General features: G+C 47.2%; 1 long non-coding RNA gene across 4 annotated transcripts in view; it reads left to right on the plus strand.

Moving 5' to 3' along the window:
- The window catches only part of LOC138285675 (uncharacterized), a 251710-nt gene that overhangs the window by 159546 nt on the left and 65157 nt on the right, over window positions 1–27007 (plus strand). For 3 of the 4 annotated variants that reach the window (XR_011201629.1, XR_011201627.1, XR_011201628.1), the window contains exon 5: window positions 1569–1734. This is a non-coding gene — a long non-coding RNA (uncharacterized lncRNA). Of the gene's footprint in view, window positions 1–1568; window positions 1735–20234; window positions 20658–27007 lie in introns of those variants that run through there. The other variant, XR_011201630.1, reaches the window with a different exon arrangement.

The following is a 27007-nucleotide window of genomic DNA, read 5'->3' on the forward strand; positions in this document are numbered from 1 at the left end:
TTTTGTGATACAGTGTGACCAAATGTTCGACGCAACATCGCTGTGCACAGAAAAACAGCGCCTTTTCCGACGCACACTCACCCATGCAGTGCTATTTTGATGCAACCCAAGTACTTTTTCACGCTAACAGTGTTAACACTGTTTTCTAAGGATTTAAGACTTTGCTTTTTTAAATCATAACTGGACTTGTGTATGGTGGATTTTTGTTGTTTTGGTCTTTTTTTGTTTAGATAATTGTTACCTATTTTTTTTAAATTGTGTCATGTCATTTTGTAGTGTTTACACTAAGTTACTGTGTGTGTTGGTACAAATATTTTACAATTAGACTCTGAAGTTATGCCTGCCTGCTTGTGCCAAGTTACCAAGGGGTTAAGTAGAGTTAACTGAGGGTGATTCTCCTTTGGCATGACTAAAGTGAGAGTCCTTGCTTGGACTGGGCATAACCTGGCTCCCAACCAAAGACCCCATTTCTAACACTGAGGATTTAGAGTTCTCACCAGAGAGGTCCTGCCCCTGTATAGCCATCTGTATGGGAACGCAGAGGAAAAGGTACATGTTTAATTGGAAAATGTTTGACAAGTAACTTGTCCCTTCTTTCTACACAGGCAAATTTCACCCTTTTTGTTCATGAGTGAAGTGTTGTTATCGGAGTGTAGTGAACTGAATGATTTAGCTGAATAGAGAATGTTGTTTGACAATGTTACTAATGTCTGTACATTGAAATAAAAAGTCACCTGCAAGATTAAGCTCAATTTTCACTTCATGTTACTCACAATTTCATATTTCATTAGCCAAACTGCAGGCCCCATACTTCAAGTGGCCAGTAGACACTGTGCCACTAGCATAAGAGAAAAATACAGCCCATGATGAAATGAGTGAAATGCAAAGTTCAAGACGAATCTTCAAAGTTGTGGAGTTGTCTGATGCTCTTCTCTCAAATTAAATTACATCCCATGATTAGAAACAAGAGTGTTTGTATATTTAATTCATGTTATGGTGCCACATATGGGGGAAGGTATTTCCTGTGCTGAAAGTCGAAATGACACAGGCTCTCAATCATCCATACAGGTATGTCCCATTACTACACATACCTGTTCACACACCACCCAACACCATGCTCTCATTGACACATGGCAGCTCTTCCATACTGCCCTTAGTCTCTGTATGTGTTGTAAATGATATTATCTGGCTCTTTGAAGATTAGGCATGAAAGCAAGGTAGCTGTGCACGGGGTTATGTGCAAATAATGTACAGGCTGTTTGTCCTTTAGTGTCTCACAATGTTTTGGACTAATCAGGATTGCCTCTCACTACAGTAAAGGTTTCCTTCCCCTGGCCTAGATTATGTTTATAGCCTGGATTGGTAACATAAGGGGATAGAAAGTGTTGAGGGTACTTGACAGATTACTGCCAATTAGTATTTCCTAGGAAATTTAATATGTTTGAAAATAATCTGTCCTGACTATTTTGGGAATGCCTGTGAGAGATGCAACAAAACTGTGTCATGCCAATACTGACAAACAAAATCACTCAAAATCCTTTTGTTGTTTATTTTTCTCATGCATACAGGTCAACGTCCATCAAAAGTGAAACATATGGAAGGCCATTGCAAACAAGGTGTGGACCATGGGGGTTCATAAGTAGCTCAGCCTGGATTGCAGGAATACATGGGAGTGCCTCCAATGCGGGACCTGGAAGCCAGCCCATGTCCAGATCGGCCAAACCTCCCAATGAGGTAAGTGCGTGCTCTGCACCCTGACTCCGTAATGGCCCAGGTCCTTACGATGGCCTTCACAGAGCTTGATGGGTAGTTGAGGGACCAAAAGCAGCATCAAGGGGGTGAGTTACTGTATGTAGCTATTCTTGCTGTTTAACCTTTTTATTTTACAGCAATGTTGTTTGGCATAAGCATGCCGGGTGACACACATCGAAAGCATGTTAGGATTTCTGGAGGTGTAAGCTTTTCAGAAGGAGCCTGATGCTGTGTTTGGTGTGTTGTTTTGTTCAAAAGGTTTTCACCAGCTTTCTCATCACATATTTCTGCATGCAAAAAAGGAGTACACATATTTTTGCCATGTTATGAGGGATATTTGTACCAAACATGCCCCATTTGAGGATTGGGTTAGGTGTGATGCACCATCACAAATGTGAGTGGGTAATGTAAGCCCTCTCACTGCTGACATGGCATCATATGCACTCATGATACAGTTGATGTTTCAAAATTTACATTGGTAAGTTGGTACAATGATAATATGATCAATGACTGTCATGTATGGAAAGTGTTGGTTTCAATAATGAAACAAATATGTACTCTGTGTGTCAGCCGTTACAATATTCAAATTAATATATTACACATTTATAATAAGGCACATTGAAATTCTTCATCATTGTAATAGATGATTACATACATGCTGCAAGTTGCATACATTTGCTGCATCTCACTGAATCAAAGTACTTGTCACACATTGCTGACATAGGCCAATACAGAAGTCATACACTAGGCACAAGCCTAGGCCAGATAGTGATGAAGAAAAGGTATCAGAGTGTAATTAGCACAAACAAATCCACATACTTATGATTAAGAAATAGTGTAAGAATCGAGGCCTATGAGTACTGATTCATCAATATTGAAATTTCACATACATACATTTTCTAACAGAAACTGCTGAACAGGTCTGTTAGACAAAGGCTGTCTTTCAAACATAATTAGGTCTCATACAGAAAAGGGCCACATTTCTTTTACTATGTGTCAGTCTAAGTTCATCCAGGCAACATGCCATGGTGAAAGCAATACCTGAAGGATGACTATTCCAAAATGAAATATCAATGTCAGATGTCAAACAATGGGAACATTTAATAACCATCTGTTCATGCAAAATCATAACTAACTATGTCAGGCTGTGGCATACCATTTAGGCAACCAAGCACATCATAGCTGAAAATATGTGACATTTGTTTATTAGTGTCAGACTTACTTTCACTATTCAAACCTGTAGATCTCAATATGGGTACAAGAGACTATCATCTAAAGTTGGAGAAATTAAAAACTCATAGGGGCATATTTACAAGAAAGTGGCACATCAGTCCTGATGCACAACTTTTCTTGCACTGCCCTGTGCCTCCCTAACAACACCATGTGTGCACCGTATTTACAAACCAGCACACCAGTGTTGATGCTATTGTGGCACTTTGCAGGATTACCACCAAAAATGATGGCACTCATCCTACAAAGTCAAGGCAGGCCCATTGAAAAAACAATGGCAGCATCACTTTCATCCCTGCCTCAGACTTTCAAAGTTCACTGTGCCATTTGTAAGAGTCTCCCTGGGTGGGAACACACCCTTTGCATACATTATACCTGGCGCAGACATAATGTGGTGCAAGGGGTTACAAAGTGGAGCAATGCATGCATTGCGTCACTTTGTAAATATGGCATGGGGAAACGGCTTCCTTAACACCACATTAGTGTAAAAAATGATGCTAGTCTGGCGTAAGGAGGCACAAGGGGCTTGTAAATATGCCCCATGGTCCCCAATCCACATGTAGCAGATATAAATAGACACATTTGCTTATCTTGCCAATCCTCTGTCTAGACATGTTAACTCTCATGTTGATGTGTGGTATTTCTTACATGCTGTACAATATATAACAATATTCAAAAATTTAGCAACAAGCATGTGTAAAACAATATTCAACAATTACTAAAACAAATCAGTGTTACTTAAAATACAATGTGTTTCATAAGGCCTACATAGGTAGTTATGTTAAATGCACAAAAAATACAATAATTGACTTGTGATGTTGTCTATTTTCATGTGACATGGTATATATTTTGCAGCCATGGCTGATGACCCCATTCCCTAATACACAGACATATAGGCAGAAAAAGTACAACACAACTCTGTCCAAAACGCAATGTGGTGGAAAGCATGTTTGGGGGTATTAAATGCTTATGCCCTTATAACTTTTTCTCCATATAAGCTACCCATGCCAAATTTGCGTTGTTTGTTTCCAACATCCTTGGGATTCCAGAGGTACCCAGAGTCTGTGGGTTCCCCTGAAGGAGACCAAGATATTAGCCAAAATACAGCGATTTTTTTTTTCTTAAATGAGAAAAAGGGCTGACGACGAAAACTTGTGGGTTTTTCCCTGAAAATGGCATTAAAAAAGAGCTTGTAGTGCTCAAATCATCATCTTCTCAGCTTTCAGGAACAGGTGGACTTGAATCGTAAAACCACTTTTTTAGCACAATTTTGGCATTTTCCTGGGACATACCCCATTTTTACTATTTTTTGTGCTTTTAGCCACCTTCCAGTTAGTGACAGAAATGGGTTTGAAACCAATGCTGAATCCCGGACAGCTAAACATTTCTAAAAGTAGAAACAATTCTTAATTCAGCAAGGGGTCACATGTGTAGATTCTATAAGGTTTTATTACAGTAAATAACAGCTGAAATAAAAAGAATATTGAAATTGAGGTAAAAAACAGCCATTTTTCTCCATGTTTTACTCTGTAACTTTTTCCTGTGATGTCATATTTTCAAAAGCAATATATCATTACGTCTGCTGGACTCTTCTGGTTGCGAGGATATATAGGGCTTATAGGTTCATCAAGAACCCTAGTTACTCAGAGGCAATAAAGGAGCTGGTATATAGCAATTCATTTGGTGAAATATAAAGAGTGAAAAATAGGTACCATATTTACAAAATGGGCACAAGATAAGGTGTTAAGAAGCAGTGGTTATTTGCACATCTCTGAATTACGGGGTCCCCATACTAGCATGTGAATTACAGGGCTTTTCTCAAATAGATGTCTTTTTTACACACTGTCTCACATTTGGAAGCAAAAACTGTGGAGAAAGACAAAAGGGTAATAACACTTGTTCTTCTACTCTGTGTTCCCACAAGTCTCCCGATATAAATGGTACCTCACTTCTCTGGGTAGGCCTAATGCCCGAGACAGAAAATGCAACATCACATCATTACATTGAAATCTGACATGTTTTTTTAAAGTACCTAACTGTGGATTTTGGCCTCTAGTTCAGCCAGCACCTAGGAAAACCTCCCAAACCTGTGCATTTTTCAAAACTAGATGCCTAGGGGAATCTACGATGGGGTGACTTGTTGGGCTCTCGTTGGGTTCTGTTACCCAGAATCCTTTGTAAACCTCAAAATTCGGCAAAAAAACACTTTTTCCTCACATTTTGGTGATAGAAAGTTCTGGAATCTGAGAGGAGCCACAAATTTCCTCCCACCCTGCATTCCCCCAAGTCTCCAATAAAAATGGTACCTCACTTGTGTGTGTAGACCTAGTGCCCGTGACAGGAAATTCCCCAAAACACAACATGGACACATTACATTTTCCCAGAGAAAACTGGCATGTTTTCTGCAAGGTGTCTAGCTGTGGATTTTGGCCTTTAGCTCATCCGGCACCTAGGGAAATCCTAGCAAACCGAATCATTTTTTAAAACAAAACACTTGGAGAATTCAGAATGGGGTGACTTGTGGGGCTCTCACCAGTTCCTGTTACCGAGAATCCTTTGCAAACCTCACAATTTGGCAAAAAAAACACTTTTTCAACACATTTCGGTCATAGTTCTGGAATCTGAGAGGAGCCACAAATTTCCTTCCAACCAGCATTCCCCCCAAGTCTCCCGATAAAAATGGTACCTCACTTAAGTGGGTAGGCCTAGTGGCCGCGACAGGAAATGCCCCAAAATGCAACATGGATACATCACATTATTACATTGACAGCTGATGTGTTTTTTGGAAAGTGCCTAGCTGTGGATTCTGGTCGCTAGCTCAGCCGGCACATAGGAAAACCTAGCATCCCTGGACATTTCTGAAAACTAGACATCTAGGGAAACCCAGGATGGGGTAACTTGTGGTGCTCTCACCAGGTTCAGTTACCCAGAATCCTTAGCAAACCTCAAAATTTGGCAACAAAAAACCTTTTTCCTAACAATTTGGTGATGGAAAGTTCTGGAATCTGAGGCGAGTCACAAACTTCCTTCTACCGAGCCTTCCCCCAGGTCTTGTAGGGGTAGGTCTCGCTCCCATGACAGGAAATGCCCCAAAACACTACGTGGACACATCAAAATGATCAAATACAAAACTACCTGTTTTTGCGGTGGCACCTGCGTTTTTGGTCCTGGGCTCAGCAGCCATCAAGGAAAACCTACCAAACCATCCCAGACATTTTTGAAAACTAGACACCTGAGGGAGTCCAGGGATCAAAATCTTCCAACATTTCTGTGTGAGATCACTGCAGCAACACAAATTTCCTACCACCCTACGTTCCCCTCAGTTGCCCAATAATCATGATACCTCACTTGGTGAGCCAAGTACCTGTTACAGGGAAGAGCCAAAAACATATTGAAATTGAGTTGGTACCATCGTGGGTCCAAAAGGGCAGTTTGGAAAAAAAAATATTTAGCCCGACAAGTCGATATCGATATAGATGTGACACTGCTGGGTGGTAGGAATTGTGTGGATTCCTGCAGATTCTGGAAGGTTCCATCACAAAAATGTGTGATTTCAAGCACAGTTGGAGGTTTTCAGGGCACTGTGTGCAGGAAATTGGTGCAGGGTGCATGTGAAGTAAACCACCCTGGACTCACCCAGATGTTTAGTTTTCAGATGTGTCTAGGTCTCGTAGATTTTTCTACATGGCAGCGTCCCAAATTCCGAAAAGTGCAGCCATCACCATTCCAAGTGGGACGATTTTGAGGCAAGCTTCTTGGCCCAACTGTAAAACCAAAATAATCAAATGTCCTCTTGCTTGCCGTTGGGATAACATCTTTTAATGTGCGGGGGAGAGCTGAAAGACTGTCACCCACTTTAGTTGGGGTCTGGCAGAACCACCATCCCACTATTTGTTTTTTTTTTTTATTCCCTGGCATCTAGTAGGCTTTCTGCCCCCGGGAAGTAGATCAGGGGTAATAGTCCCATCTGCCCACTGGTGGGCAGAACAACATTGTCCCCATTTATTTGGGCTGGACTTTCTGCCCCCCCTTGGGGGCAGATGGGCCTTCCAAAAATAAGTTGATCTACCCCCAAGGGGGGGCAGAAATGGCCATCAGTAAGGTGCCCCATGGGAACCGACCCTTGCCCAAGGGGCTGCCCCCCAAACAATACACACACACCAATCCCTGGTGCCTAATTGGTTCCTGACGCCTCTGGGGGCAGATCGGCCTCATTACAAGAGGCCGATCTGCCCCCAGGGGGGTAGAAAAGGCCTTTAAAAAATTGCCCCCGGGGAGCAACCCTTGCTCAAGGGATCGCTCCCCTTATATGTAAAAATACAAAAATAACAAGCTCCCTGGTGTCTAGTGGGCAATTCTGCAGCCCGATTGCTTCAGGATCTGGCTGCAGATATGCTCAAAGAGACCTGAAAGGAAAGGAAAGGCCTTTCCTTTCATGCCTCTGCCTACCCCCCCCCATCAGAAGAGAAATGCTTTGCAATTCTCTTCCGATCACGCTGGAAGCTGAGCTTCCTTCGCAATGGGAGATGACCTCTGATGAGGTCAGTGTGCAATTGCGTGCTGACGTCATCAGACATCACTGGGGAAGACGGGGTGGCAGGGGAAGTGACTCCCATTCCAATCCTGACGGGGGATGTGTGCTGGGTGCAGGACAAACTGGTCCTGTCCCTGGCACACGGCAACTGAGGCAGAGGACAAGACCAGCTCGCCCCAGTAACCCGAGGGGTTCAAATCATCCATTGGATGGTGTATGTGTGAATGTTAATGTACTTATGTAGTCTCTCACATTTTACCATCTAGATATGGGCCTCAACATGTATAATTTGTGTTTTTAGCTGTAGATAAACATAGGGACATATAACCAACTCAGAGCAAATCGATGCAGCAAGTCAACTGTCTTGCTATCAACTGTCTTGCTGTGTTTTGATGCATCAAGGTGTGTTAAATGTGGCACTCAGTGTATGATGAATTACAAATCTCCCCTAAGGCAATCTTTAAATTGATGTTTTACATATAGACTAGCATATAGGCTAGCATGCAGATTGACAGCACTCTGCTGTTACATGTGTTGCAGCAGGTACCATCACAGGTCATACGAGACATCTGTCATGGCCACAGTTCTAGTCTCAGGTATAGATGTTAAAATGTTGATGGTAAAAAATGCATCCATACATGTTTGGGCGTCTACAAAATGGCACACATGTAACACCTTCACTGATTGATGTAAGTACTACATTTGCCCACCCTTGAAACAATGCATATTTATCAAGCTTTGCACAGCAGTGCAAGGAGGCTCAAAGGTCCGTAACAAAACAAAATAAACTGCTGAAGTAGCAATGTGTGACATTTTTCTGAAAAGTAAGACAAGGAAGATGTTTACCAACCATAGCATCACATTAGAAAGACAGAGATGGGTGATGTGTGAAGCGTATATTTCAAAATGCAAGCACAAATGGTTGTAGACATACACTATTTTTTAAAATATGTTGCAATGCTGGTGTTGGATAGGTAATTTCCCCTGTGTGGTAACCCTGACCTGTATTGCTGTGTGGAACACTAATACTTGTATATTCCAATAGGGGAACATGGAATATCTGTGATTGCCATGACATTTCCCTGTGTCATGGATTGCAGCCTGGTTGGACCAGGATGTCCACCCAAAGACCGACCCTTATAGTTGATGTAATCTATTGCATATCCAAGGAGAAAAACAGAGTAAATGTGGGGGTGGCAGCATACTGTGTAGTGATCAGTAGTAGTGAACCCGACTATTCAACCCTGTGTCACTGTAGTGAGGTCTACTGGCTCACTCACCTCTCTTAAAGTTCTGCTGGTGTGCACTTCACTCACCCCTACCCAACATTATTAGGTTGATCTGGAAGTGTGTGCGGTATAAAATCATATACAGAATGCAGGTGTCTATGCAAGACATAAACAACACATAAGCCCTCATTACAACCCTGGCGGTCGGTGTTAAAGTGGCGGTAACACCACCAACAGGCCGGCGGTGAAAAAAATTGAATCATGACCACGCCGGAAACCGGCAACATATACAGCCACTTTAACACTCCGACAGCCACTTCGGTAGCAACAAACACCGCGGCGGTAACCGCCAACAGACAGGCGAAAGACACGGTTCCGGCAACTGTATTACACAAGGCCTATCCACCAGCTTTTTAGGAGTGGTACCAACCCCATCAAAAGCACGGCGGAAACAGTGTTCTGAAGGGAAACGACTCACCTTTCGACACTCAAGGAAAAACCAGGACACCATGGAGCCCGAGCTACAGGTCTTCCCCATGCTGGTGTATCTCCTCATATACCAGGAGAATCAACGCCAGCGACAACGACAACAGTGAGTACTGCACCTACCACACAAGGGAGGGGAGGAGGAAAAAGAGAGTGACAGACACACGTAGCACACAACACCCCCACCTCCACCCTCACCCCCAACACCATACACACAGACAGATGCAACAACATTACATATACACGTAGAAATACGTTCAGAAAGCAAAAACAGTATTTACAATACATACAATATATACAAAAGGCGGGACAATGCCCACTCAAAATGTCCGTGGCCCACTGGGCCAAAACACATAGGCCAAACCCACATTTGACTCCTGCCTCAATACGGAGAGAACACTGCAGGGGCATCAGGTCGAAAACACACAGGCACCTGAGGGGTATTAGGAAGGAAGATGGTACAACGCCACTGCTCCTGGAGGGGGCTCCATGCCCACTGCTTGCTCCTTCGGAGTGCAAAGCCACAGTCTCTCTAGTGGGTGGTTTTCCCACTGCTTGCTTCTGGGGAGTGCAAAGCCACAGTCTCTCTCATGGGTGACTGGCCTACTGCTTGGTCCTGGGGAGTGCAAGGCCACAGTCTCTCTAGTGGGTGGTTTGCCCTCTGCTTGGTCCTGGGGAGTGCAAGGCCACAGTCTAGAGGGGTCTTTGTGCCCAGTGTGCTTCATCCTGGCAAGGAGGGAGTGAGTGGATGCCTTCTTCCACTGGTTCTGGAGAGGGCTTTGTGCCCAGTGTGCTTCTTCCACTGGTTCTGGAGGGGGCTTTGTGCCCAGTGTGCTTCATCCTGGCAAGGAGCGAGTGAGTAGATGCCTTCTTTCACTGGTTCTGGAGGGGGCTTTGTGCCCAGTGTACTTCATCCTGGCAAGGATAGGGTGAGTGGAAGAATGTGCTTCATCCTGGAAAGGAGGAGGTGAGTGGATGCCTTCTTCTACTGGTTCTGGAGGGGGCTTTGTGCCCTGTGATGCAGCACATGGGGAGTGCAAGGTCACAGTCACTCACCTGGGTGTCAGACCCACATGATTTTCTGTGGGCAGGATGCATGACACTCCATGGAGGCAGAACTACAGTCAATCCGCCGGCGGGGACGGCTGTACAGTGGTGGCAGTGCTGGAGTCGGTGCTGCCAGTGGTGGGGGGAGACTCCAGCCCTTCACCTGCAGCCTCAGACGGCTGCCCCTGGGGCTGCTGCTGCTGTCAGTGGTGCTGTTTGCGGTGGTACAGGTGGCGGTTCTTGAGGCAGTGAAAGTGGTGGAGCTGGCCGTGGTGCAAGTGTTGGTGCTGCCAGTGGTGGGGGGAGGTTCCAGCCCTTCCCCTGCAACCTTGGACAGATGCCCACTGGGGCTGCTGCTGCTGCCAGTGGTGCTGCTTGTGGCTGTGCAGGTAGCAGTGCTTGCGGTGGTGTAGGTGGCGCTGTTGGCCGCGGTGCAGGTGGCGGTGCTGGCGGTTGTGGTGGTAGCCTCCAGGCCTTCACCTGCAGCCTCAGATGGCTGAAGTGCCCAGGCTGGTGTTCTGTGCCCCTTCCTCCCCTTGGCAGATGGTGGTGCCCCCTTGCTTCTGCCAGCTAGAGTCTTTGACCTGGCCTTGCTGGCTGGTTGTGCCTCCTTCTCCTTGCTGGATCCTGTCCCCTTTTTGCCCTTGCCAGCTGGCAGTACCTTCTTGGCCTTGGCAGGTGTTGGAGGCACACTGGCTGGGCTGACGGGTGCCTCCTTAGAGCCTCTCACAGCTGCAGAAAGCACAGTGGATGTGGACTTGGTGGCTGAGGTGCTGGTCTGGGTTCTGGCCACCCTGGCCTGAGGTGAAGGACAGGGGGTAGGGAAGTGGTCAATGTTGGCTAGAAAAAGCAGGAGGTGTCAGTCTGCTGTGTTCGGGTGCAGGTTCAAGAGATGGATGCTGTTGTAACGTAGATGGCTGTTGGGTGGGTGTGTGCTTGCATTTGTGTACTTTGGGAGGAGGGGTCACAGACACAGTGGGAGAGGACACAGGGGACGTGTGCATGGATGTGGGGGTGGTGACTGCCAGTGAGGGGCGTGTAGTGATAGGCGTGCTGATGATGGAGGTAGTGGATCAGGATGCAGTGCATGCAGGTGTGAGTGAAGATGCTACTAGGAGTGAGGTGGACGAGGAGGAGGGGATGGTGCTTGTGTGAGATCCTGTGAGATGAAGTGTGGTGCTTGTGTTTGCCTGAGCCTCTTCGTTGTGTTGATTTGGGTGATTACTGGTCTGAAGGTGTGCTTGGGATAGGTTGGGGTTCAGGGGATTGGGACTGGGTAGAGTAAGTTGGAGGGGGGAGGCTGGAGACAGGGACAATGGCTGCCAGCAGTGCGGAGGCCAAAGCCTGAAATGCTCTCTGTTGGGCCGTCACACCTAAGTGAATGCCCTCCAGGCATGCATTTGTTTGTTGGAAATGCCTTTCGATACCCTGGATGGTATTCAGTATGGTTGACTGCCCAACAGTGAGGGATCTCAAGAGGTCAATAGCCACCTCACTGAGGGCAGCAGGACTGGCTGGGGCAGGACCTGAGGTGCCTGCGGCGAAGGAGATGCCCACCCTCCTGGGTGAGCGGGCACGGGAAACACGCTGAGGGGCTGCTGGGAGGGCGGTGCTGGTTCGGGGGTGGCGGCTGTACCTGTTGTTGGGGTATGCACAGAGGTGTCCATCACCCCCAGGGAGCTTCCATCGGAGGAGGAGTCACCATCTCTAGTGTCCCCTCCTGTCTCCGTCGTGGTGCTCCCCTCGCCCTCCGTCCCACTGGTGCCCTCACTGTCGGTGGATTCGGCCTCCAGGCCCATGTGGGATGCAGCTCCCTCCGTCACCGGTGCCTCTGCTCCTCCGCCAGATGATGCTAATGCTCACAAGGACAGGGTGACAAAACAAGAAGGGGGGGAGAGACAGAGGATACACTTGGTCAATGCCAGCAACAACACTACTGTTGGCATACACAACACACAGGGATCAGCCCTATGCACTAGGCCATGCACTTCCAGTTACAAAGCTAGTCACCAGCCCATGGGGTACATTGTCAAACGTCATTGGCTGTACACCTGAAACCAACAGGATCCTGCCCCGTAGTAGATTCCCACTAACACTATTGGGGTTGGAGTGCTTCAGAGCCTGCCCAAAGAGGGACCTACCCTGCCAGTTCGCCCTGGGCTACGGGCACCCACAGCCCACATCCCCCACACAGGTACAACCTTGACTGGCGCAAAGTCATCATTCAGAATCTGTACTCACCCCCTTGTGGCTGCTGTGATGCCTTTAAGCTCCTATCCAACTCCGGATGGGCCACCGCCAGGATGAGGAACATCAGGGGGGCCAGGATACAATGGGAACCCTTTTCTTGTTGGCAGGCCAGCCCCAGCTGGGCCTCCACCATCTTCCTTGCCCAGCGGCGCAGGTCCTCCCACCATTTGTGGCAGTGGGTGCTCCGCCTGTCAAAGACCCCCAGGGTCCGCACATCCTTGGCAATGGCACTCCAAATACCCCTTTTCTGATGGGTGCTGACCTGCAGGAAAATATGCATAGAAAAAAGGGATTAGTCATACCGTCCGTACTGTTACACTAATAGCCCACAATATCCCTCCCATCCCCTTACACACAGACATTGATCACCAGACATGCAGCACTCTGCCCAGGACCCCTCAGCCCCACCACACAAGGTTTACACACACAGCAATCCATACATTCATGGCCCACACATCATGCTCACAGTGTACTCACTTGTTTGTCTGGGGGACCATAGAGTAAAGTGTACTTGGGTAGGACCCCATCCACCAGTCTCTCCAACTCCTCCGAAGTGAAGGCGGGGACCCTTTCCCCTGACACTCGAGCCATTGTCACTTCCATCACAGGCCACAGCAGTACTTGCAGTGTAGGCCCTCTCCTGTTGAAGGTCAGGTAGCAAGTGAGTGAACAGATAGTAAATGGCGGTCACGTCCGTGGCGGTACGTACCGTCACCGCCGGCGTACATCGCCATTGGCTCCTGGAACCCATAGGGCTCAATGATAACCAATGCGAATTTGCGCTGCGGTCATCGACCGCCGACCGCAACGGCGCACAATGCCAGCGGAATTACCTAATTTCCATTTGTCTCTCCTCACAGGTCAGGCAGCCGCCATTTCAGGGGAGCACAGGCCATGTCACCTAACTGCGTCACAGCAGACATTGGCACATCAACTGTCTTTCGTATTCACATGCAGTTTCTATAAAGGGACAAATGCATTTTTAATTTCACATATGTGTGAATAAGACCCTCTGCTCACCGTTTTCCACCCTAGAGTTCAACCGCTGAGGATGAATAGGAGATGGAGCCATTCCCCTGTGTACACACCCCTGGTGGACCTGGCGACAATGGAGGACAGACACATTATCCTTACCTACAGACCTGATAGGGCCACAATCCAAGAACTATGTGCCCAATTGGAGCCAGACCTGATTTCAGCTATCTGCCAGCCCACAGGTATCCCCCGTCTAGTGCAGGTCCTGTCAGTGCTCCATTTCCTGGCAAGTAGTTCCTTCCAAGCAACAGTGGCCATGGCATCAGGGATGTCTCAGCCAGTGTTCTCCAACGTGTTGACCAGAGTGTTGTCTGCCCTGCTGAAACACATGTGCAGCTACATCGTATTCCCCCAGGTGGAGGATTTGGCCACAGTGAAGTCTGACTTTTCTGCCCTGGGACATATCCCCAACATCATTGATGCAATTGATGGTACACATGTCGCTCCCTGGAGAAATTAACAAGTGTTCAGGAATAGAAAAAGCTGTCACTCTCTGAATGAGCAGATGGTGTGTTTGGCGGCCAGTACATCTCCCATGTGAATGCCAAGAATCCTGGCTCTATGCATATGCCTTTATCTTTGGAATAGCAGAATTCCATTTGTGATGTCTCAACTCCAGAGGCACCGGGTGTGGCTAATAGGTGAACCCATGGTCCCCACCCAGTTGATGTAGGTATATGGGTATGGGATTGTCCCTAACGGGTGAGTGTGTGTCTAACAGGTATCCCTCAATATTTGCAGGTGACTCTGGTTACCCGAACCTCTCATGGCTACTGACCCCATTGAGGAATGCCAGGACAAGGGCAGAGGAACGTTACAATGAGGCACATGGGCGAACAAGGAGGATAATTGAGAGAACCTTTGGCCTCCTGAAGGCCATATTCCGGTGCCTCCATCTGACAGATGGATCCCTGTACTACTCACCCAAGAAGGTGCGCCAGATCATCATTGCAAGTTGAATGTTGCACAACCTGTCCTTGAGATGCCAGGTGCCTTTTCTACAGGAGGATGTGCCTGGATATGGTCTTGTGGCAGCGATGGAGCCTGTGGAAAGTGAGGAAGAGGAGGCAGAGGAAGATGTGGACAACAGAACCAATATAATTCTGCAGTACTTCAGTGACACACAGGTTAGACACTGTAACTTCACTTTCCCTTGCAGTTTTGTGTTAGACATTGTACATGGCAGCCTGATTTCCCTCTGTCTATGGCCACTTACTGTACACTTTGGCATCTCTATTTTCAGATCTCTGTGCCCCACTCTGGCTCCTGGTGTGTTTACTGCTGCCCACTACAGGTCATACCTATGTATATATAACTGTACATATGAATTGCAATGTTTACAGCTTGTTACACTTATACATATTTCAATCATTTGACAGACTCCATACTTGTGTGTGTTCCATTGGTGTTTATTTAAGTGCTAATTAGTAGAGGGGGATGTGCAATGGGCTGGGGTGATGGAGGAACGTCAAGAATAGAGTCCAGTCTATTTGTATCACAGGTGCATTGTCCAAGGGGGCGTAGGAAGGGGAGCAATGGCAGTACAAGGTGAACAGGGTGACAGAGTGGGACACAAGGGTGACATTCAGTAGAGTCTTATTTCCTGGCGGGGGTCTTGGCAATGTTCTCTGGCTTCTGCCTGGATCGCAGGGACTGTTTGCGGGGTGGTTCTCCTTCTGCATGGGGTGGGGTGCTGGTGGCCCTGTGCGGGGCCTCCTGTCCACTTGCACCGGCAGAGGTGGAGGGCTGTTATTCGGTGTGTCCAGTGTCAGGGGCCCATTGGAGTGCCTCTGCCTCCCTCATGGTGTTGGCCATGTCAGCCAGCACCCCAGCAATGGTGACCAGGATGGTGTGGATGTGTCCTCCCTGATCCCCAGGTACTGTCCCTCCTGCAGCCACTGGGTCTCCTCAACTTCTACAGTATCTGGCCCAAGGTATCCTGGGAATTGTGGTATGTTCCCAGGATCCCTGCAAGTGCCTCGTGGAGAGTGGGATACCTGGTCCTGTCCTCCCCCTGTCACACAGCAGTCCTCCCAGATTCCCTGTTGTCCTGTGCCTCTGTCACCTGAACCGTGTGCCCACTGCCTCTGACCCCAGGTCTCTGATTGTCTTGGGGCTGTGGGGTTGCCTGGGGTCCCTGTAGTGGTGGACACACTGCTGATTGACGGGTCCTGGGGGCAGAGGGATGGGCCCACTGGGTTGATGCTATGCTGGTGTTTCCTGAGAGGGGAGGCTCTGTCGTGGTATGGGACTGTGGCAGGGTAACTGACTGTCCAGAGGTCCCTGATGGACCAGGTTGGTCATCGTTATCCAGGCGTGCAGAGCTGCTGTCATCACTGTGGGCCTCTTCTGTGGGGGGACTGGATGTTGGTGGCACCTCCTCTCCGGTGACGTTGAGTGGGGGTCCTTTGGGGATGTAAATGCAGTGTTATTGTATTTGCGTGTGCAAACTTGTACATGGATATGTTTCCATCTATTATTGTTATTAGCAAGGCACGTTTGGGCTGTGTGAGATGTTATTGGTTTGGCTAAGTGATTGTCACTAGTGTGCATGCTGTGGTGATGGGTAACCATGCAGGTCTGTGATGGGTGTCCATGCACTGATGTTGCATGCAGGGCTTGGTATTGGGATAGGTGGGTTGTGATAGTGGGGTATATGTGAGGTGGTGGAGTGATGGGGTGAGGGCAGGGGTAGGAGTTTGTGATGGCATGCAGGTAGGGTGGGGGATATAGTACTAAAGATTTGACTTACCAGAGTCCAGTCCTCCTGCTACTCCTACGAGGCCCTCAGGATGCATGATCACCAAGACCTGCTCCTCCCATTTTGTTAGTTGTGAGGGAGGAGGTGAGGGTCCACCACCAGTCCTCTGTACGGCTACCTGGTGTCTTGCTATCACAGAACACACCTTCCCCCGTAGGTCGTTCCACCTCTTCCTGATGTCATCCCTTGTTCTGGGGTGATGTCCCATGGCATTGACCCTGTCCACGACTCTCCGCCATAGCTCCATCTTCCTTGCAATGGATATCTGCTGTACCTGTGATCCGAATAGCTGTGGGTCTACGCGGATGATTTGCTCCACCATGACCCTTAGCTCCTCTTCAGAGGACCTGGGGTGTCTTTGTGGTGCCATGAGTGTAGTGTGAATGGTGTGTGTGAGGGTGTGTGGGGTGATATGTTGGGGTGTGTGCTGTGAGGTGCGAGGATGGTGTATGGGTGATGGTGTTATGTGGCACTGATTCAGTGGGTGCTCCTGGACTGTCTCTCTCTCAGTTGGCAATATTTTTTTTGTAAGGGGTTGTGGGTAATGTGGGTGGGTGTTTTATATTGGATTGATTGTGTGGTGTGTGTATGTGTGTCTATAGTGTGTGTATAGTTTGAATTGTCTAATGTGGTGTAGTTTTGTTAGTGTGTGTGTATTTTGAGTGTGGCGGTGTGTTCTGCCAATGGTTTACCGCGATTGAATGACCGCCATGGTGATTCGTGGGTCATGATGCTGTGGGCGTATTTCTGTTGGCGTAACAGTGTGGGTTTTGGTACCGCCAATTTATCACTGACCTTTGGGCTGGTGGACTTGTGATGGTGTCTGTATAGTGGTGGATTTCTCTGCGTAGGTCATAATACCCACAACGGTATACTGCCGCTGTCACGGTATGTTGGTGGCTGTCAGCACGGCAGTCGGCATCATTTACCACCAGGGTTGTAATGAGGGAGATAGCTTGAAATGTAGAACAGTGTGTACGTGGTTAATGTGTGTCTTTGCAGGTAGTGTATGTTCAAAGTTACAAACTCTAGCACAGTACAAAGGGACTGTAGTGCTGAACAATGTGCACAGAGTGTATGTGCTGCAAATCAGTATGCTGGTGGTAGTATGATACATGTGGATTACCATACTGGTCACTGAATGTGCTGTGACTGCAGAGTGAGTGCTTTAGTGCCTGCCCCTCTGTATAACATGGATCACCTTGGTTTCCTTTGTGGGTAAGACATTGGTGCCTGGGGGAAACATGATGATTTGAGGAATTCCACCAGATGGGGTATGACAGTCCGGCAGAGCTGTTAGCTGGATTGGACATACACTGCAGAATAGGACAGCCAGTGCTTCCCTGAGCTTGTGTTACATCCATGATACATCACAAGGAAGGGGGCTTAACACATTGCAGAAAGTTAGAGATTGGGCTGAACAGGAAACTTAGAAGAGTGGGGCATAGGGTCCATGATCAACATTTTAATGCAGATTTGACTGTGGCTGACATCCAAGGGGCATACCGTGGTAATGCATATGAAAATTGATGTGGGGCAATCAGCTCTGGAGTCATGCTCACTGTGCTGCTCTGCTGCCTGCTGTTCACCTAGTTGGGTGATAAGGTCTGCACATGCATCACTTGGACCCAAAGGACAATCTGCCTGGCCTCCTGTTATGAATTCACAGGGACATTAAAGACTTCTAACCACCCGGCTTCAGCACCTGAACTCTACTGTATGTCAGTTGGCCATTCCAAGTGGTGCTGCCCCAGTCCTAGACTCATGGAAGTTGGTTTAAGGAGTCTTCCAGTCGAAGCCACGCCTTTTTTGCCCATTGACTCTGTTGCATGGGTCGGAACCAGTGCATCGCCCCTGTTGCACGGTTTGAAACTGACACATCATCGCCATTGCATGGGCCTTAACATAGCTGCATAAGTGCATCTGCGCAGTACATTAGGCAATGTACATTTGCATAGCAATTTTTCTGAAAAATGTTGAAAGTGTGCTGGTTACACTCGGGAAATTTTGCAAAGGGTGTGGCAGGCTGCATACTAGGAAGTGTGAAAGTTATTTTCACCTTCTGTTAATGTCTGTTGATTGGAGTTGGTTGTTGTTGGAGTAGAAAGATTGTTTTGTGGAGGTTTTTGCTGTTTGTGATGTAGTCGGTGTCTGGTCTGTACCTGTTTTCCCTATATTGTGTACTTTTTGTGTCTTTGTGTTGTAAATTGTAATTGTATTTGTCTTTGTATTGTCAGGTGTTTGTCCTTTTTGGGGCTTTTGTAATTTAGGCCAACTTTATTGTTTAAGGGGTCTTATTATTTCGAGAGGCTGGTGGCTTGAAATGGGTGGTGATGCACTTCCTGCCACAGATGTTGGCTTCCCAGAATAGGGTGAGCCAAGACTACCATCCCAAAGGATCAAAAAGACAGATGAGAAAGGATGCAGTGGCACATAGCCCAGGTGTTTGAAGAAGACCGGACTGTTTTGCGAATGGGTAAGCCTGTGAGGCAGGTGTGGATCTGTTGCTTATGGAGGCTGGATACCCTGTAGGTATGTATTTATATACCATCAACATGTAGTAATGTTGCTATGTTAGTCATTCTAAAATTAAAATGCTAAATATAGCTGCAATGTGGGGATGCCTTGTGACACACACACCAGAGAGTGAGACCAAGTGCAGAAAGTATCAAAGGGTCTCACTAAGCAGCACACCTGGCATAAAATCTGTCTTGCATTTTATGGAGCAAGCACTCATGGGGGCAAGTAATGGCAAGAAGTCATTTCCCCAGTTTGGGATCACTAATGACCAATAACCTGCCCTGATGAATGCGTGCTAATGCAAAGGTAGTGTCAATTTAGGCAGGGCCACTGAAATTATGCAATGTGCAGCTGTGGCAACTTTTGCATATTTATAGATGCAACACATTTGCAACATTATCCATCATCTGGCACATGTTCTGCATATAAAAAAAATATATATTCACATGGATTGGCATATCAATGGCAGCCGCATGGTCAGTACATCCCCTATGTAGCATTTCTGTGAAGTAGCCATACAGTGCAAGGTGTAAAGCCAAGTTGATGCACTTTGTAAAAGTTAAAATGCAGGAATGCACAGTGATACCAGGATACAGCACATTACTGTGCTTTCCTACTGGTGGTGTACCTTTGCCTGGCTAGCACTAACACAGGCATCCTTGCATCATGGTACAAGGTGCCCTGCACTGTATGCAACATAGTTCTTAGCCAGATGAGTATTCCTGGTTGTATACACACACTTCTGAGAGACGTTTGACTTTTTCTTTGTGTGTTGATGAATGCACTCCTGGGAGAATGAGTGTACAGAAAAGGTAAAAATGTAAAGTATACATGAAGCAGTATGTAACCTCTCCACGTTCATAAATCATGCTAAATTGAGGAAGATTTCAAAATCTATAGACTGGATCCCTGATGCAGAGTAAGGCAAGTAAGCAATGTGTGCTGCCTTGCGTAACTCCAGATTACTTATGAAATGCAGTTGCAGAAACTGGACTAGCTTACCTTAACATCTCTCACGCAGGTTTTGCCAACACTTTGCCCCATTTCATGATGCAAGACCAACACCAAAAGTGAACATATCTGGGGCTTGTCTAGGTTTTGTCATTGAAACATCTGAATTATTGTGAATCACTGGTGTGACTGATATGCATATTATTATATTGCAACTAAATAGATATACTACACACCTACACCTGCATCACTTGGGTCAGTTTGGCCTATTGTTTTAGGAGATATAATTTTACTGAAGGTATATTGTACATATATGTATCTCAAGATTTGGTGTAGGTGTGGACTGGCACTTAGGACTGCATGTCAATATCATACAAATTTGGTAAATGTCCTGTAAATTTGCAACTTGAGCTAATATTTGTTTACATTTACTCCTTAGATAACATGACAGCAGACATGTCCAAAAGCATTGACCTTCAACTGGCATGTAATGTCCATGTCCGTAAGACTGCCCATGGATATTGCTAATGGGTCGCATATGCGAAGGCAAAGGTGATTAGAATATGGGGAACATGAAGCAGGTCAGTGCACAGAAGACCCCTGCGGCAAACCTTACTCAGGATGACAAGCAGCAGCAGTGCCATGGGTTCCATGAGGGAGTCTGTGTCGGCAAAGGAGTTAAAGAGTCTTGTAAGGAGGGGCAACAATTCCGGCAAGAAGGCCTTGTAAAAATGGGAGGAGAAGCCATCAGTGTATGCAGCTTTTCCAGGTTTCAACCGAGCTATGGCCGATATGACCTCCTCTATGGGTATGGGTTTCTCCAGGGAGTACGCTTCCTTGGGTGGTGGGGGGGTAAGGTTGCACAAGGTCAAATAGTTTGTGTATTCTATGGGGTCACCCTCAGGGACTGTGTAAACGGGTGCAATAAAATTAATGTAAGGTGGCTGCTACTTGCGGGTCTGAAAGCACTTCTTCGGTCGGAGATGGCCGGAAAATAGGTATGGAGGTGGTTTGGGTGCAGGCGTGCAGCCTATGTGCCAGCATCCGACCACAATGATTGCTCCCCATGTAGAACTTATGTTTCAATCAGGCTATCGCATACTCAGCTTTGTCAGGATCATGTTGGTTGAGTTGCAAACACGTTCTCTCCAGTTCCTGCCATAGTCTTGGAACCCCAGTGCATTTGTCTATCATTTCTCATTCTAGCAGTGTCCATTCCAGTCATTGTTTTGTTTATTAGCAAGTTTTTTTCTCAGGATTACAATAAATTCTCCCGTTATGACAAGCTTTAGCGCTTCCCAAATGGAGGAGAGTGGCGATGTGTCTTTGTTGCAGCTAAGATAGTCTGTAATGGCTCAGCACATTGACTCGACATAGATGATCGAGTGGAGCAGTTTTTTTCTCAGCCTCCAGGGTAAGGTCCTATATTGAGTTGTGTCAAAGTGTGCAGTCAGAGTTAGGGGAGCGTTGTCACACAGTAACCTAGATTCAATCCAGGTATCGCATATCAGTTGTAAAAAGATCTTTGCAAGCATAGGTTTATCAAGCAGCTGAGTAGAAAGTGTAATCCTGTGAGTTTCACCATGTGTCAGTCAGACCACAGTCCTTCAACCATTGAAGACCTGCGTATAAAATAGCTCCAGTCTGGTCAGACCGTTGGCAAGATCTGTCAAGTTAGTTGTCCTTTGCTAAATTCAAATCACCCCCTATTAGAATTCCAATGTCTGAGATTGCAGAGAACAGGGGCTAAAGTGTCTGTGATAAATCTTTCTTGGTGTTCGTTTGGGGCATAGATGGTTGCTAAGGTAAAGTGGAAATTCTCCACCTATGGTCAATAGGCCAGGAGGCGTCCCTTGACGTCTGCCAGTTTACACAGAATCTCCCCCGGAAGTCCCTTGGAAACAGTATGTATCTTTGGCAAGCAGATGGGTCTCTTGTAAGATACATAAACTGCTTTCCAAGCACTTCAGTAGTGAAAGTAGTGCAGCACATTTAGTAGGATTATTTAGGCCTTGCACATTGAGGTTTATTATTTTAAGTTCTAAGTGGGCATGAGGGATAAGAGTGTGCCATGGGGCACTGACAGTGTGGAAGATCAGGGAGTGCCCTGGTAAGACCTTTGCTGTGGCACTGCTTGTGGTAGGCTTGGCTGCTATAGTGGAAGATCAGGTATTGTGGAGGAGTGAAATCTATATTAACAGATTCAAACATGTTACTAATTAAACTGAGTCCTGCAGTGGGGAAAAGTTACTACGTCATGGGCGTAGTCCTGCAGCTCAAAGCAGTTCACTACAGGGGCAGTTGTCAAAAGAGTCCACCACTGCCACACACCTGATTATCTGGGGCGGCCTGAGCCTGTAAGTTATTATCGCATGTGGACATTAGGGGAATGCAGATAATGGGATGAGATTGTTAGTATCTGGGATCAGCCTATCCAAAATTGCTTGTCGTTCTGGGCGCTTTTTCCTCAGGGGTTGGTCGCTTTTGGTTCAGCCGGCAGCCCGATTTCCTTATTGCTGAGGTCTGGGCTGTAAGATTGCATTGTATAAACAGGGGGGGTCAACCACCAGGCCCAGTACTTGGTGTGTGTTCTGCTGATTCTTGACTTGATGAAGTTGGCCTTCCCAGTGAAAGATTGATTGAAAGGGATGTCCTCACCCATATGTAATTTCATGGGAGAACAGGAATTCCATAATAAGTCTGAGTTTCCTGCGTCATTGTTGAGCGAGCAGGGTTCAGTCCTGAAAGATGCTGAGGGAGTGGTCCCTGAAGCAGATAGGCTGTTTGGCCTTAGCCATTTTCAAAATGTCCTCTTTGATATGGAAATTGTGTTCATGTACGAGGAAGTCTGGTGATCTAGAGCAAGTCCTTCCCAAGGGTCAGCCCTGTGTACCCAATCTAGTTGTAAATATTTGTCATCCTCCCAGTACAGGATTGAGCAGAAGAGTGCTAGGGTGTACCCATTAATGTCTGATACTTCTGCACCTGAAGAGACCCCCTTATATGGATATTGTTACAATGGGACCTATTCTCAAGATCTTCCCTGTGGGCCTATATGGTGTCTTGTTGTTCATGCAGGTGCAGAACCTCCTCTGCCCACTGGGAGAATATTCTGGAGACACAACGTTGTTAGTCAGCTTCTGTGTGGTCAATGGCTTGTAGATGCACTGGGCTTTGAGAAGGCTGAAGGCCCCAGAGGGAGGGCAGGGGGTCCAAACTCCTCTCAATCTAGTCCTGGGGTGTTGGGTTCCAACATTTGACGGGTGGCGGAGACAATACTAACTGCTCTCCTGCCTCTTAGGCGCCCTTCAGGACCCTGGTGGTAGAGCAGTCCTCAGCTTTGTCCTTGCATTCACGCAGATAAGAGGAAATATGGGGCAGTCAGGGGTAGTGGATTCTTTCCAGGGGTTGCATGTGAGGACGACTGTTGTGTATGGGTGATGAGCCTGACAATGGACAATGGTAGTGGGCATTCAGATCCCGCTTCCCCCCAAATGATGATTTTGGTAGGGTCTGCTTGGTGTTGTGGGGGCTAGACTTTTCAGTGTGCTCACAGTCCATTGCCATGCTGGTGTGGTGGAGGTGGGTCCAAAATAAGTGACCCTTTCAGGGGACCCTCCCAGCTCTATTGGTGATGTGCGTCTCTGTTTCCCTTATAGAAGGCACTTATCTGAATGCAGCGCAGGGGGCCCGAGGGTCATTGTCAGAATTGGGCCCCTCTGCAGGGATCCTTGTGGTCTCAACAGGCTCAATCAGAGGCCGCAGGGCATCCTCAGGAGCAGTGCAGTTAAGGACCTGGGAGCCTGACCTGTGGTCCCAGGAGGCAGCAGAGTGTCCCTGGAGGTCTTGTGATATCCCAGGGTGGTCCTTTACCTCTTAGAGGCACTCACGCTCTGGGGGTAGTAGCAGTGGCGTAGCGGGTGATGCTACGCTAGGCCTCAGTAGCCAAGGAGGTTGGCAAGCTGGCTCAACTGTGTCTGCATACCCACCCATCACCCCCTGAATCAGCAAGCTCCAAGGAAAAGTGCAGTCGCACCAGAGATAAGCCCGGGGGTTGGCTAATTCAGCACTGTCTGGGCCTAGGGCATGAGCCCCAGTCTTGTCTCCACAACAGGGCCCTGGCCTGATCCGCATCTCTAGTGCTATGTTTGGGCTGTGCGTGGTCCCCTCCTGCCCCAGACATTCCATGCACATCAGCAGGTCTAAGGGCGGGTTTGAGGGCTCTCGCCCACGCTGCAACTTTTGTTTGGCTGTGGGAGCCACAGGCTGTGCCGATCTTGTGTCTCACTATCGCAGCTAGGGAGGTGGGGGACATCGGTCACCCCGCTACACCATTCCTATATGGTCCCCAGCCATCTGGGACAGCATCCCATTGTCGAGCAGCGAAGTGGGCTATTTGATGCCTCAGGTTTTGCAGCATGTGCAGTTTGGGCAGTCGAAAAGTGTAGATCGCACTCTACTATGCTGCCATCTTGGCCACATCCCCCCCACAGTTATTATTATTGTTGAATTTCTTATGTTTTAAATGAGCATATTGATAGGGTATAGTATAGGTTTAGTTTAGATAAGGTTTATATAATTAAGTAGTTTTTCAATAGTAGTTTTTTAGTGTGTTCTTAATATGGTAGGCTTGTAAGTGGGTGGTGGGGGTTAATGTTTTGTGTGTAGGATAAGAAAAAATAATTGTAAAAAAATACCAAAGAAATATATTTGTTTAGGAATATAAGTAAAGTTAGTATGTGTTTAGAATGCAGTTGGTATTTGTATTGTGTACTGAGCTAGATATACTAAGGGGGGTGTGAGATAAGGTCTCTTTTGACATGGTTAGCCCCCATGTTTTGCCTGATGTTTTGATGTGGCCTAGAAGTTGTAGTGCCCAGGGCCTCTGCTAACCAGGTTTCCTGGGCCAGAGCTCTTTCCTTAAAACTGTTGTGATGCATTGGCACAAGTGGATACACCCTTAACTACCACTATAATTTCCTAGTAAATAGGGTACCTATGTGCCCAGGGCATGTGATACTATGGGTAAGTCCCTGAGGGCAGCAGCACTGATTGTGCCACCCTCTAGGTCCATGCATCCAGATGTACCCAGGACTGCCATTGCAGGCTGAGTGTCCTAACCTAAAACACAAACTCAACATGGCACACTGCCTGTGTTCCCTGTCCACCATACACTGCAGTTGCTATGGGTAAGGCACCCCTCAGGGCAGGCCTCACAGCCTAAGGCAGGGTGCTCCATATTATATGTGAGGGCATAGCTACATGAGCAATATGCCCCCACTGTGTCCTTACCAAACCTGGCACATAGTGAGTAAACAGAGCAGCCATATTAATACATTTGCTGGACACTGGTCAACACGAGTTTCCGAGCCACATTGGTATCAAACAGCTCAGAATGATAAATCCAAACTAGGGCCAGTATTGGATTTATCCCTAAATGTATCCAGGGCTCACCTAAGAGGTGCCCCATGCAAAAGTTAACTATCCTGGCATGGTTGCTGACTGGTTCTATCCAGCTGGCCACCTCCAGACAGCCAATATAGAAAGCTTGGGGGAGAGCCCTGTCTCTCTGGTTTGTAAAACAATGTCCTTCCTGGGTGGAGGAGCTAACACCTCCTCCCTCAGGAATGTGCACCGCCCTGGCAGTGAACTTCAAAGGGCTTACCGCTCTTGAAACTCGATTCCAGGTCTGCTGGTAGCAGCAGGCCTCCCCCTTTGCAAACCCCCACTTTTGGCGGGAGCAAAGGTGGAAAACCACCCAAAGGGTCGGAGGAGTGGCCCCACCTAGCATGCACCTCCCCTAAGGTGTTGCCTGTAAGGTGGACCTTCCAGTTAATTTTCCTTCATCTTTGATGGAAAGAAAATAGCCAATTAGGTTTAAGGAAGTGACACTTCCCACAGGAAGTGGTCACTGTAGTAGGTGTAGCCACCAAAGGGTAAGTGTCCCATAGGACCCTACAAGGTTCCTCCTAAAATGCCCACTAAATTCAGTATTTAATGGGCATCCATAGACCATGAAATCAGATTCAAAGGACACAAAGAAGACCAGCACAACGAAGAACCAAGATACGATAACTATGAACCTGCCGTGTCAGAAAAAGGCACCCTGACTGCTGCACCCAGGACCAGACAATCGCTGCTCTGGAGAAGCTGGACACTGGACTGTCCTCATTAAATCCAGAGGACCTCCAGCCTTCACCAATCACCCAAGAACTCCCTCCAGAGTGAAGGTACCACTCTGCAACAACCCAAGGACCAACAACCCAGTAAGGGTCACTTCACTGACTGGCTCGTATCTCCTGAACCATAAGCTGCAGCCAGACCCAACAAACCACTGATGGCCAAGGCGACAAACCCCACAAGTGTGCCAAGTTTGGTGGCACTGCGCTTTCCAGTGTCTGAATCATGTTAATACCTTGGGTACTGATCAACTGACATTGAACACCAGGAAAAACAGCTTTCACAAAGCTGAAAAAGGACCAGGAGGACCAGGAGGAAGCCCTAGTTGAGAAACTTCAGGAACAGCATGGACCTTCTGCCAGAGTGTTCCAGTTATCCTGTAAGTGACTTTCAAAGAGACCTACCTCCAGATCAAAAGGGCACCTTTGCGCACAACCTCTGGCTCATGGATTCGCTCTGCACCCGACCATCCTGTGCCCTACAACAAAGAGCCAGCTGTGCCCCAAAGGTCCCTCACCCCTTGTGATCTTGACAGTCCAAGGGGACCCCAAGGTACCACCTTGAAGCCTGCAAGAACAGACCTTTTCCAAGTGGTTCCCTTCAGTGGCCCTGCACCAGCTCCAAGAGACTTTCCACTGTTGCTTCCACTGGAACCGGGAGCCACCTGAACTTCTCCAGCTGCCACAATGTTCCCACCAACAACCTTGACCAACCTGCAAAAGCGGAACCTGGTAAAACAAATGTGTGATTTTATATGCATTTTTAAAAGTGACTGCCTATTGATTCCTATGGTGCGTAACTAGGCACAGAAAGACCGCTTTTATTAAAACTTCAAAAAACCACTATCTTCAAAAGTACTTATACAATTTTGATGATCTTGGTCTTAAAATTTATATAAATATCTGAAGTATTTGTTTTAATTGGTCTCAAGCTATTGTTTTGAGTGTGTGAGTTGCATGATTGATACTATGAGTACAACAAATGCTTTGCACTTCTCTAAGATTGGTCTAAATGTTCAACCCAGCTGCTTCA

The sequence above is a fragment of the Pleurodeles waltl genome, chromosome 3_1 (assembly GCF_031143425.1).
Source record: "Pleurodeles waltl isolate 20211129_DDA chromosome 3_1, aPleWal1.hap1.20221129, whole genome shotgun sequence".
Lineage (NCBI taxonomy): Eukaryota > Metazoa > Chordata > Amphibia > Caudata > Salamandridae > Pleurodeles > Pleurodeles waltl.